General features: G+C 41.0%; 1 protein-coding gene across 2 annotated transcripts in view; it reads left to right on the forward strand.

The window, feature by feature from the left end:
* The window catches only part of fam53b (family with sequence similarity 53 member B), a 54511-nt gene that overhangs the window by 18557 nt on the left and 23101 nt on the right, over positions 1–12853 (forward strand). The window lies entirely within an intron of this gene.

Genomic DNA, 12853 nt, shown 5'->3' on the forward strand with positions numbered 1-12853 from the left:
TTGTATTTATTGCTCTGATTCCCTCCAGATCTACTGTCACGCTCCATTACCTGCCTTGTTCTCACGGCACAGCACCAACATTGCTATCTCCTCCAGCAATCGCTTCCTCTGACCTTGGCCAAAATCAGCCGAAACAGCAACAGCAAAAAATCCCAACTCTTCGTCTTCTTATCTTTCCAAATGTGGAGTCGAGCTTTCCAAACCTTCTTATCCTACATCTGTCCCCCTCCAGCATGAGCGAACTCCTCTCGGATGGGGGTGGGGGGTGGGGGGGTGATTTTTCTAAGTAAAAATAAGTTCAAACGTTAAATTACTGTTTATCTGTTAAGTTTAACATGTTGGAATAAAATGTTTCCTGTGCTGTAGTTTTTATTATGTATTTTATGTACACGCTTAAAAATGATGGATCTTTAAGGGTTCTTTAGTAAAGAAAATGCTTCTGTATAGAACCATGAACACTCAAAGAAATTAAAGGGTTCTTTGCATCGTGAAAAGGTTCTTCAGATTGTTCTTCAGATCATTTTAGTGCACAATTTCTGTTTATATGCTGAGATCAACGTTTGGGGAAAATATACACACTTAATTATGGTTCTTCTGGGGTTCTTCAGTAAGAACAGTGGTTCTTTGCATGATTAAAGGGTTCTTTGCCTTTGGAGAATGTGCTGTAGATAGTCCTACATAGAACCTTTTTAAAAAGGGTTCTATATGGCACCAAAAGGGTTCTTGTATTGATACGATGTCGGGCTTGTTACAATAGAAAAACCCTTTTGGTTCTATATAGAGCCGTTTTCATCTACAGCACATAGATCATCAATCTGAAGGATGCTTTAACGATGCAAAGAACCTTTAATCATGCGAAGGGTTAATGGTACTATACAGAACACTCAAGAACCCGTGAAGAACCACAATTTTTGAGTGTGTATAATTTTCCCCAAAATGTTGATCTTAGCAAATAAATAGAAATAGCGCACTAAAATATTCTGAAGAACAAACTGAAGAACCTTTTCATGAAGCAAAGAGCCCTTTAATCAGAGTTCTTTGAATATTCATGGGTCTATTTTGAACCATTTTCCTTACCAAAGAATGCTTGAAGAACCGTCATTTTTAGGTTTGTACATTTTCCCCCCAAATTTTGATCTCAGCAAATAGAAATTGTGCACTAAAATGGCAGTAAAAATGCCAAAACATGTAATTTGACGGGAATGTTCAGACTTCAGCAGACGAGGTGCTGTTTTCTGTAAAAATGGAAAGAATTCAAGGTTCTGGTTGTTTCTGCTGTTTTTAGCTGGGTTATTTGGTTGACTGTAGGCATTTGGTCCTCAGCTTCATCGGGCTCGTAACTCCAAACTCCTCCTTTTGCCAAACTATTCTTTCGACGCGTGTGAAACTGAAGGCAGAGCAGTGAAACAGGTCCCGGGAACAAAAATGCATGAGTTATGTGTCTCGGCAGCCTCGTGGCCTTGGGACAGAAAAAGGAGAACGCAGAAATGGGCCTCGTTCCCCCACAGGACTGAATTCCTCCTTGTGGCGAAGGGCTCGTGCACATTCTTCGCCGGCGCTCCTCTCAGCAGCTTTAACGGCGAACGCTTGAGTCCCAGGGTTTGATTGTCAGCTTGTTTAGTGCCGCAGGTTTCAGGTGCCGGGCAGCCACCGGGCTCCGGGCCAGGGACTGTCCTGCTCATTGTGCCGAGCCTTTCCAGCAGAGCATGTCCTCTGTGAACCGAGGGCTGTGGATATTTGGCCCTGCTGTGGTGGTGAGAAAGCTGGCCTGGTTTCCTTTGCTGTTTGCACAAAGGAGCAACAGCAATTCTTGACTGAATTATTGTCTTAAAATCAACCAGGACAGCCTTCATCATAATCAAGATACAGAAACAAGGCGTTAATGAAACTGGTTAAGATATTATGTGAAACGCTCCGTTCTAGGGAAATGTACCGAGTCAGAACTGTTCACAGTGGTGGAGATAGGAACCAGACGTCCACCTCTAAAAGCTCCCTCACAGAAAGTTCCTACATGAAATGGTTATGAATTCACTGCCTGATGACTGAGACACTGTTTTATGATAGTTAGTAGAAAGTTTTGGCCTAATAAGTTATTAAAAAATCCATTAATTTTGGAGGGATGTTTACAGGATGTTGTAAGGCAGAGTAGTCCCTCAAAGAAAACAGTTTTTTTCCATTATTTTCCATCATCAACATTCCATATAAACTCAGAAGACTCGTGTAGGTTCACTGGTGGTTCTGGATAGTAAATAAAATGTCTATATTTGTGTTGTAGTCATGGCGACCCCTGGTTCCTATCACCACCACTGTAAAGACATCTGAACCATTTCACACCAAACCACTCTGAGTCACATCTCAACAGCTGAATTGGTCAAATTACCTTATTATTGATGATCTGTAAAGCCTAATTTGATCCATAATTTAGTTTCTATCCTTATAATTGATTTCATTGTGCTCTTCGTTCATACAAGTCTTGTGCTGCTACAGTAGCTAACATTCACCCCGAGGGCAGATGGACCATGTTAGAGTGCCAGCAGTCATGTGTGTGCAGTGTATATAGGCTTAACACTACGTACATGGAGTGGTACTTCATTTGATACACAGTGTGTGATTATACTATCAGCGCTGACAGCATTTTTACTCTTCCTGTTGGCTTGGGGTGCGTAACTTTACAGACTGTGCAAACATCTCATCTCATTTGTCCTTGTCTGCAGACTTTTTTCTTTGGCTTGTTTCTTGGAAGCGTTTTGGAAGCATGATTAATCGCATTGGTTATATTTTCCTAAATTTGACCCTGAAGTAAGATTTTCTTCTGTTTATTAAGCAGTCCATTTTGTTAGATCTTAAACAAGAAAATAAGGTTGTATTTATTATTTTCAGTAGTTCAGTAACATTGTTTTTCAACATTGTTGTGAATGCAGAGTTTGCATGTAACAGGAAAAACACCTGATTACCGCAGGGTGAATGCAGTTTCCATCTTTTTGTCACCGATGTCCAGTGGGAGCAAAAGTTTTCTGTATATGCAGTCAGTGGTTCAACTCCTCCGTATCTGTAGCCTCTCACACTCATTCATACAGCTTGTCGATTCTTGCTACAGTGGAGGCTCTCAAGGGGAACCGGAGCTTTTGTTAGTTTGCTGCTCATTGACTTACCCATAGATAAACTCAGTAGCCACGTTTACATGCAGCCTAATAATCCGTCTAGTCTATCCGATTGAGGCCATTCAGAGTACAGTTTCTATCCATCTGATCGAGGTGGGTAATCCTGTAAATAATCCGTTAAACAGAACAATAATATCCGTGTAAACGCCTGTATCTGATTACATTCCCTATCAGAAAGTTTAAGTCCGTTCTGATCATGTTCGTCGCGTCACAGTGAAAGTTTATACCGTTCAACATGGCGGAGCAGAAACTGGTCTGCAGAGGAGACGAAGTTTATGCTCTGATCTTTAAAAGACGGCGGGGGGACGGACGTCCAGCTTATGTGTCTCAGAACACGACGTCTTCCTCTCGGCCTTCTTTAATAAGGACATGTGAAGGACGTTTTCCTGAGTCTGACATCATTTTAAAGCAGTTAAAAACGTTTAAAAAAAAGTATGATTCTCAGTGGATTCGTGTTAAAGTGGAGGCTAACGGGGGGAACTAGAGCTCCACCAAGCTGTAGCTTTTGTTAGTTTGCTGCTCATTGGCTTATCCATAGAAGAACTATCACTTTAAAAGCGGTGTATAATATCGTATGCAGTCAGTAGTTTGTGTTTGTAGGTAGACGAGTAGATATTTTATTATAATCTGAATTTAAAGAAAGGTGTGATTGTGCGTACAGCAAAGAATCAAACCATCCCTTATGTTTTTGACCTGTGTTTTGTCATTTTTGACAAAAGCAAATCTGAATTTCAGACCCGAACCTCTCGATACAGAATGTAAATCAATTGTAAATGTATTTTTCTTAATAGTTCTTTTATTTAGATCTAAATAGTTATGAAATGCCAACTGAATGTAATAACCATAGATCTTACAGGGTTAAGGTTACCTAAGAGTTGATTGTTGGAATTTGGAGTGTCCAAAAATAGCATGCGTGGAGGAACTGGGCCTGCCATGGAGGAAACCAGCAGTCATTCGTCACCGCGGCTGAGGAGGTCTCGAAGAACTGCGTGGGAAAGAGGGGAGGTGAACTGAGAGCCCCAGCAGACGTGCCTCTTCACTCTGTTCAGCTGATTACAGCGTGTCGTTGGCGGAGAGAGGCTCTCAGAGATGGGAGATAACTGCGCATGGTTTTGGGGGAAGCCGTTCGCTCAGCATTTCTGGCATGGAGTTGCAGCGCAGCGAGCGCGGTGGCCCAGCTTTATCTCTCCTTTGGCTGCGTTCACATTACAAGCCTTATTGCTCTCGGCGTCTGCCGATACGGATCACTGGAACCAACTCTGTCTAACCGAGCTACACGATAGACGCCTATAAATCCTAATATTTATACCAGTTTGCTTTTAAAATATTTCATTTTGGCAAAAGCAGTGTCCTGTATCTCAAACAAAACATACGAAGCTTGAATGAATGATGGAGAACTTCACTTTTGAACAGTTTATAAGCTTCTAAAGTCACTGAATTTTCTTTAAATGCTTCGTTAAATGTGGTGTGTTAAAGCCCCCCGCTGACAACGCCTCCCCTCATACGATGAGCATATCTACTACTGCTTATCTCAAGCCCGTTATAATTCCCTTTTGTGGATATGATGCTTGTTTCAGTTGAGCTCTATCTGCTGGAAAACATACGAATAAAATTACCTCATGGTGCTGATATCTATACACTTTGATTGGCTGGCTGTCTGCACATCAGAAGTGCAAAATACTGCATTATTTACCTATAAAGTGCAGAAGGATGGTAGAGTGGTAAAAAATATAGATACAAGTATAAATGTAATATACATATATACAGAGTGAGCGTACAATGAGGTAGTATGTCCTGTGGGAGGAGCATATGTAAAAATATGCAAAGTAAACTTGTACAGTAGTGGAGCAAGTAATATATAATCAATATATAATCGCTGAACTAAAAAAAGGTCACATTTTTAAAAAGTACACAGCTTAAGTGAAGCTTTAACAAGATCTAACTGCTTTGTTTCCCACTGGTCTGTTTTTCTTATAGCACTGTGTTGGAAATTGCTTTGCAATTCAGTTTGTGATTGGTTGCTTTGCAGGATGGGTCACTTCTTGTCATAATAGGTGGTTCTTGGGGACATGGAGTAATTTAATGCTCCAGACTTTCAGTCGATGGTCAACAGTCAGAACTAACGTTTGCTTGTGGCTGGTGAATTAGATTAGCACTATTCGCATAATAAAGCTGCTGTCGGAGCAAAACCTCGTATCTCCATTTTTGTCGTTTTTCAGTTTTTGACATAATCTGAAAACGCCTGTTGTCTTCTACATCGTGTGTAAATTCCATGAAGGATGGACCAAAAGAATCGGCCAAAATATACGTAGTAGTAGTAGTTCTTTTCCTTCTCCTGTAAAGTTACAGTTTTGGAGACGGCAGCGATGTTCTGCTTAGAAACCAGTCTGAATGGATCAGGCTAAACGCCGCTGTGCCATTCAAGAGTCTCAAACAATGTACTTTTACAGTGTTTAATGCTCTGAAGAACTGAAAAAGGAAACACTAACATATTAAAATAGGAGGGATTTTCAGACACTAGGTGTGTAAATCTCTGATCTCAAAGATTCGATCAAGTTCAGTTTTATTAACCAGAAGTATTAAAGAGAAATACACTAAATGCACAAATGTGACAGAAGTGTTTACACAGTAGTGGAAAATGGAAGATAATAATAATTAATAATAATAATAATAATAATAATATAACAATAGTAATAATTGACCAAACGTTTTGGGAAATCTTTACATTTAAAAATAGAGATTTTTTATTTGGCCAAAAAATGAACTGAACTTGATGGAATATCATTATATTCTCTTATAATCGATTCTCACGATCTAAAATTGATGCAGTTAATTTGCCGCCTTCAGATGCGCTTTAAACCCCCTAATGGCCACATATCAGATGTGAAACATGCGAAAGTGGCCGTGTTCACACAGCTCGGAAAAAGCAGGTCCGTGTCATATTTAGTCAGAACGTGCCGGTTGTGCCCTTTCAGGGCCTGTAATGTGAGCACAGCCTTTTCTTTTCCTTCGCTCTGGTGCGGTTTGGTACAGACGGTCAGCATGTCGAGGAAAATCCTGCTGTGTTTACTCAGCGACCTCGTTCCTGCATGAGAAAGTCCCTCTCCTGCCAAAGCCCTGCCAGGCTGAGCCAGCTCGTTTTTCACAGCGAACACCAACACGTTTCCATTCAGCGCCCGCAGGCCTCCTCCGAGGGGTTTCCAAAACACGGCTTTTTTAATTCTCTGGACGTCTGTGAATGTCAGCAGCTCTCTCCTCGCTGCACTCTGAGGCTGTAAACATGTCAGGGATCGACGTGTTCGGAGTTCAGCAGTGTTTGAAAAGCAACAAGTAATGTGATTAGTGTTTGAACAGACTAACAGCATTTGAGAGCAGCAGAGAAAGGCACTGATAGCACACAGAGTACAGAGCAGAAGGCAGAGATTAAGTACAGCTTGGTGAGTTTCTGGAAAAAAAAAAACTAAGTTACACAGAACAACTACTTGTTGTTTAGTGTGTCTAATCCTTTTCCCCACACCTCCAAAGTTCAGTCTTAGAAGCTGGTTGATCATTTTCTGAAGTAATCAAACACATTCAGTGGTGTTGAGGTCTGGACTCTGGGGTCGGTCAGTCCATCGTTCAGCTTCTTTGTTTGATGTGTCCGTCTCCTTTTCTCAGTGAGGTTCTTCTTGATCAGCTACACATCCTTTCAGACCCACAGCGCTGAGTCGTCTTCTCACAGTGGAAGGATGGACAGAAACACCTGTGGATGTTTTCAGATCTGATCAGCTTGATTTTCTCCTCTCTCTCAGAGATGAAAGCTTTAAGTGCTGTTTATCTGATGGGGGCAGTTTTGGGGTCTACCGGGTCTTCCAGGTGGTTGTTAGGAGCCCATTTTCTCTGTAGCTTTTAATCAGTTTGAACTCCCAGTTTTGGAAACTTCTCTTTTCTTTGACTTTCTCCTTCCTGGTGCAGTGTATTGTCTCGACTCTCCGAGGTTGTGGGTCCTGTTTTGATAGGAAGCCTCAGTGCGAGTGAATGGCTTTCAGGTGTGCATGAACAAAGAGGAATACACGCTTTGGGCTCCGGGCCGAACCATCTGCTGCTATTAAGCTTTTATTTTGAAAGTCTGTATCTAAACTCCATTGTCAAGATATGCTTATGCATTGAGGAGAGATAATCTGCTGTGCTGCTTTGACCAAGTGCTCTCTTAACTCTGTAAGGACTTCGAAGAGGACTTCGGCTTTCTCAGTGGAACCTAATCTTGGCTCCTCACTAATCTTTGGTCAATTAACCCGTTTTTTTTTCACAGTAGTGCAGTTTCTGCCTGTTTTGGAGGTCTAGAATGTTTTTTCTAATAATGTAGATGGGATGTATTTGGAATATGGAATATATCGTCGCTGTCCAAAGAAAACCGTGTCCATTTTTATTTTTTTCTACAGAATTTTAACACACCAGCTGTTCTTTACACTGTGTGGAAATTATGATGAATGGACCAATAGAAATGCTCCAGAATCACTTGGAATAAAATCTGTTAACATTAACTTACATTGAAAAGTGAGTGTTTGTTTGTTTTTGCCTTTTCCTGTAAAGTTACTCTTTTTGAGATGCATGTTTTTCTTGGGATATTGACGATATACTTTGTATAGTTTGCAAAACTGGAAGCGAACTGGATTTTCTTAATTGGCGAGGAAGCGAGTCAACCTATAAAAAGGTTTTGTTTTGTTTAAATGTTGTTTTTGTTGTTGCTGTAGTTGTATGTAATTTTTTAGAAAAGAAAGCAGGTTTTGAACCGAAACTACCAGCCATGTTTATAAACAAGTGTCTGATCCATTGTCAGAACTTTCTGACAGGCACAGTTTGAGTATTGATGACTTGTATGCTAATTGGTGGGATATAAACTTCCATCACTTGTTAGCTACATTAGCCTTGTAGCACCAGTGCAGGACTGTAGAAGCAAACTTGAGACACCAAACACATCTTGGCTGAACAGCTGCGTTTAAGGTAAAGGGGGAGCCGTGTAAATTAGATTTTTGCGTTTATGTAATTGGCCGTAGATTGCATTATTACCCTGCTGGCCGGTGCGCTCTGAAGTGAACAAAGCCGCGTTTCAGGAACTGGTCCTTTTTGTTTACCGCAGGGTCAAAGGTCAGCCTGGCTTGGTGGTCCTCACTGGGGAATTATCAGTGATGTATAAATGCCCTCCAGCAGGTCTGGAATGTTCCTGGTTCTCCATGACTGGAGGGAGAATGTGATGTTTTTCTTTTTTTCTCCCTTGATCGAAACGAAACGTCTAAACCGTCCAAGCTGCAAAAGATCCAACCCCAGCGATAAAGCGAACATCCCTCCCGCATCTCGCTGGTGTTACTGAATCTGATTGTATGCTCTTCGCCGTCAAAGCTGACTCTCTGAAAGCTTCTCTGAGGCCGAAAGGCAGACGCCCTGACAGATGCTACAACCAAAGTGATGATATCTGAGCTCCTGTTCTACCTGAGGACGTTCGCTCCTGGTAAACCAAACACAGAACACAGAAATACCTGTTGACAGTTGCTGTCCTGAGTTGTAAGTGATGGTAATGAGAGTCCATATGGCTGATTGTGCTCATTATGTTTCTGCTCTCTCAGTTTCAGCAATAACCAGGGGCAAAAAAGCAAAAATGGCCCCATGTTGAACATTTTTGCCCCCTTAATGCACACAGGTGTCAGAAAAACACCCAGAATAATGTGTTAAAATGTTAAAATAACAACTTATCAAAGTGGGCCTTTTTTACCTTGTAACTTCATATCTCAGGTAATATTAACTAGGGATGTTCATGGGTACTCAAGTACTCCGTTAACCCTTTGAAGTGCCAGCATTCGAACACTGAAATCGTTGTTTGGGTATTGGTTCCATTTCATCGCATGAAGACATGCTTTTGTGAGTAAGGATGTTCTACTTCACTCCTCTGAAACCTGAGTGCCTGAACATGAGCGTGTTGCTAAGGACGTGACTGAGAAAGCAGAGATAACACAGCCTTATCACTAACTAGGCTAATTACTTTAGCTGATGTTAGCTAGATAACATCAAATACCATGTTGGCACATCCTCCACTGAGGAGAGAATACCTGATGTGTAGAAGTCCACATCAGCATCCACTGTGACACTGCTAGCTCTGTTAGCTCGTCAGCTCATCCGAAGAGGCAGTCTCTGTTACTCATCCAACACCGAAGCCTGCCTCAGCTGTTTAAGCAGTAAACCTGAGAGGGAGTGTTATCGCGAAATAACATCACGGCTGTGATTTGGTCGCCGTAGATCATCACAGCCGTGATGTTATTGGCGATAACACACTCCTCGAGTGTTCTATTGCTTTAATACAACAGTTAAATAAATACAGTAATAAATTAATAAACTGGGCCGTGAACGCGGCGTTTAATATGTTTTAATGTTCGCAGTTCCTTCACCAAATTATAGTTCCTTAACGAGCAGCTTGTTGCTACGTCAGAGTAACGAGCTCCGCCCACTCGCTGCACAGTCTGCTGTAAGCCCCGCCTTTTGAAGTACGGACTGAGCCATAAAACTGCCGCAATATCAAGTTCAGCTCAGTTTTGTCAGTTTTTGCCAGATCAGTATTAATGTGTTTTGTTCCAGCCAGTCTGTAAAGCATCTTACAGCCCGTTTAGTTTGGCGAATGGTGTTGGGTTCATTTCTGGCTGATTCCAGGTTGTTCAGCTGTTTTTCTGTCACAGCTGCCGACTGAAAAGCTGCTCAGTGGTGATGACAGTTTGGGAATTTAGTGTCGTCTCATCTTCAGAGTCTGACCAAATCGGCTGTCGGTCAATGTGATCTTAAGTGTCCATTTTCTGTTTGCGGTGAAGTAAGAAGTAAAAACGTTTAAATGTCTTGAGCGTCTCCTACAGCTGTCAAAGTCGTTGCTTAGCAACGGCGTCTCAGCGCAGTGATACAGTGTGAAAAACCGTCACATTGCTCAGCCTCATATGTTGTGTTGTGCCTGATGAGGTCAAATATAGTTTTCCTCTTATTGCTGCGCACATTTATCAAACCCGTTTGTTCTGTGTTAATAAACGTGGTACTGTCCGTTTTCCCTTAGCAAAAATCATTTTTGTTTATTTTTACAAATGCAGTGTTTCCAAACTTTTGTCCGGTAGTGTAGTTACCTTTATAACGTCCGAGCAGCTATTTTGATTCGGGCTTGTGCAGAAGCTTTTACAACATCACTAGTCTGTACTTTGGTGGATATAATCATCTCTGCTCAGAAGAGATGATTGACGGTCCTGAAAACCAGCAAGTGAAACGAGTGATTGTTCAGAGGGCTGTAGACATACATATGGCTCCAATCAGCTGGTTTACAGTGCGAGGCGTGCCACTTTAAGCTGAAGGAAGGGCTGAATGTTTTGATGACCGCAAGGTCGCTGCTATTCTCAGCCCGTCTCGAGGAGCAGATTACATGACTTCACTTTAACCTCTGGACACCAGTTCAGTTTGAAGGCCCTCCATGCTATAAGGAGGGATTACGCAAGGAAACGCCATCTCTCTCGCCTGACCGTCCCGTCGTTATTCTCAGGAAGGGACTGAGTTATGGCTCTTTTGTGGTCCTGCAAACCTCAGTAGGGCTTTAGTGTGGTGTTAACACCTTCTGTCTGTCATGGTTTGTATACGTGACCCTGTAGCAGATGTGAGAAGACCGGTTTATCTGAGTACTAGCTAGTTTTTATTGGCTGACTCTGATGGACACGTGGACTCATTCATCAAAGTTGCGAAAAATGTAAGCGCCTTAAATGACTTCAATGAAGTACTCTGCGTCTGATTCATCAAACTTTCATACGATGTGGAAAAAAGCAGAGATTTGAGAGATTCACAAATGATGAATTAGCTTCGGCGCGTGAAATCAAGCGCCAGCCTAGCAGCACCTCATTTACACATCATTTACTAATTCGTGCAGATGTTCCGGTTGCGAGCCCATGAAATAGCAGCATAGTGCTTGTAGGTGGAGTTTGAGGTTGCACTGCTCCCCCTGCTGACCAAACTTTATAGTGTTAAATTTACAACCAATGGAAAGAATAAAATGTAAAATAAACAAAACGACTTAGTTTAAGTTTGGGATGATGTAATTTTTTTCTGTAAAGTAACATACCTATATTTGTTTATTTTGTGGGCGGAGTCAGTAGTACAAAAACAAACACAGTGTAATACTGTGTGATTTTAAGTGAAACATAGAATAGTTGCCGCATTTGTACAAACATGCATGTAAAATAAGTACATCTGCTTTAGTACTGGATTGCCATGTGGATAAATTATTAGCATTATTGTTATTTTCTATTTTAATGAATAATAAAACCGTTGGTGAAATTCGTTTGCACTCTTTTTATGATCAATTTTGACCAAACTCAGCTTTGATGAATGAGGGCTAGTGTTACAGCAGGTCTGCGTTGCCTTGTTAGATTCTTACTTAGTCTAGTTTTGCCAATAAGACAGACATGGACTGAAGAATGTTTGCCAGATGTGCACATATTCATCTTTCCAACAAAAGTCCTGAACTGCAGACGTTACGTTTGACTCGGATTTTAGAGATTTAGGATGGAAAGGCTGTCCATCAGCCTGATCGAAAGCATTCTGGTTTTAATATTTCAGTCTGGTATGGAAATAAAGCAAAAGAACAGCCTGTCGGGAAAATATTGGATGACCTATATAAATGCAGCTGTATACAGAAAGGCGCCGACTGTCCTATTTGAAATGATGATTGACATTAATTAGACAGGTCCTGTACTCGGAGTTTGATTTGCATGTCTAGGTTCCAGAGAACTTCTAACGAAAATGCCTTTTGTCACTAGAGCAGCATAAATCATACAAATTGTATTTAACATAATTTGAAAACTACCTGAATAGGACCTTCACAAGCCATGCATAAGCATGAATAACACAATAGGTGGGTGTTCACGAGCTGCTTATGTCAGACACACATGATGTTTTTGGAATAAATGACATTGTGTTGATGCAGGGGCCCTTAAACTAGAGTGAAGGACATGTGTTCCCCTTATAAAGCTGTTATAAAGAGGTAGAGGCCTGATTAAGAACACCAGATACTACCAGTTCTTTGAAAGAAGCCGCCTTAAACTAAAACAATAAATATATGTATGAAGAGCATCACTTGAGTTTGAGGATCTTTTGTACACACCCTTTGATCTGCTAAGCTCCCTTACTGGAGTATGATGCTTCATAACAGTGTTATAAATGTAACAAATGTACTTTGCATTAGTTTTTGTTAAATACTGAATAAAAAATGAAGTGTTAACTTTCTAAAACACGTTATTTGGTGCTCGTCTATTCAGTACGGAATGAAGTCCTACATCTGTTACGCTTTTGTTTTTTATATCGTTGTTGTCGGGCAAAACCTTGTATGTCTATTTTTGTTTTCTGTTTTTTATTATAATTTGAAAAAGGCAGTTGCCCTTCAAGTTATGTCATAATTTAATGATGAACGGACCAACAGAAAGGGTCCAAAATTACTTGGACAATGATATTTCTCCATTTACTTCCAATGTTTTTGTTGTCCTGTAAAGTTACGGTTTCAGAGATACGAGGTTTTGTTTCGACAGCAGCTGTATGTATTATCGTGCGTTCGTCTGCACATTTACTGTTCATTTGATTAATTTAACATATGGGGGGTCATAAAATATGGGCTGTGCAGAAGTTCTTGCACATTTTATATTCTGTTT

This window comes from Colossoma macropomum, unplaced genomic scaffold, assembly GCF_904425465.1.
Source record: "Colossoma macropomum unplaced genomic scaffold, Colossoma_macropomum, whole genome shotgun sequence".
In the NCBI taxonomy this organism is placed as follows: Eukaryota; Metazoa; Chordata; class Actinopteri; order Characiformes; family Serrasalmidae; genus Colossoma; species Colossoma macropomum.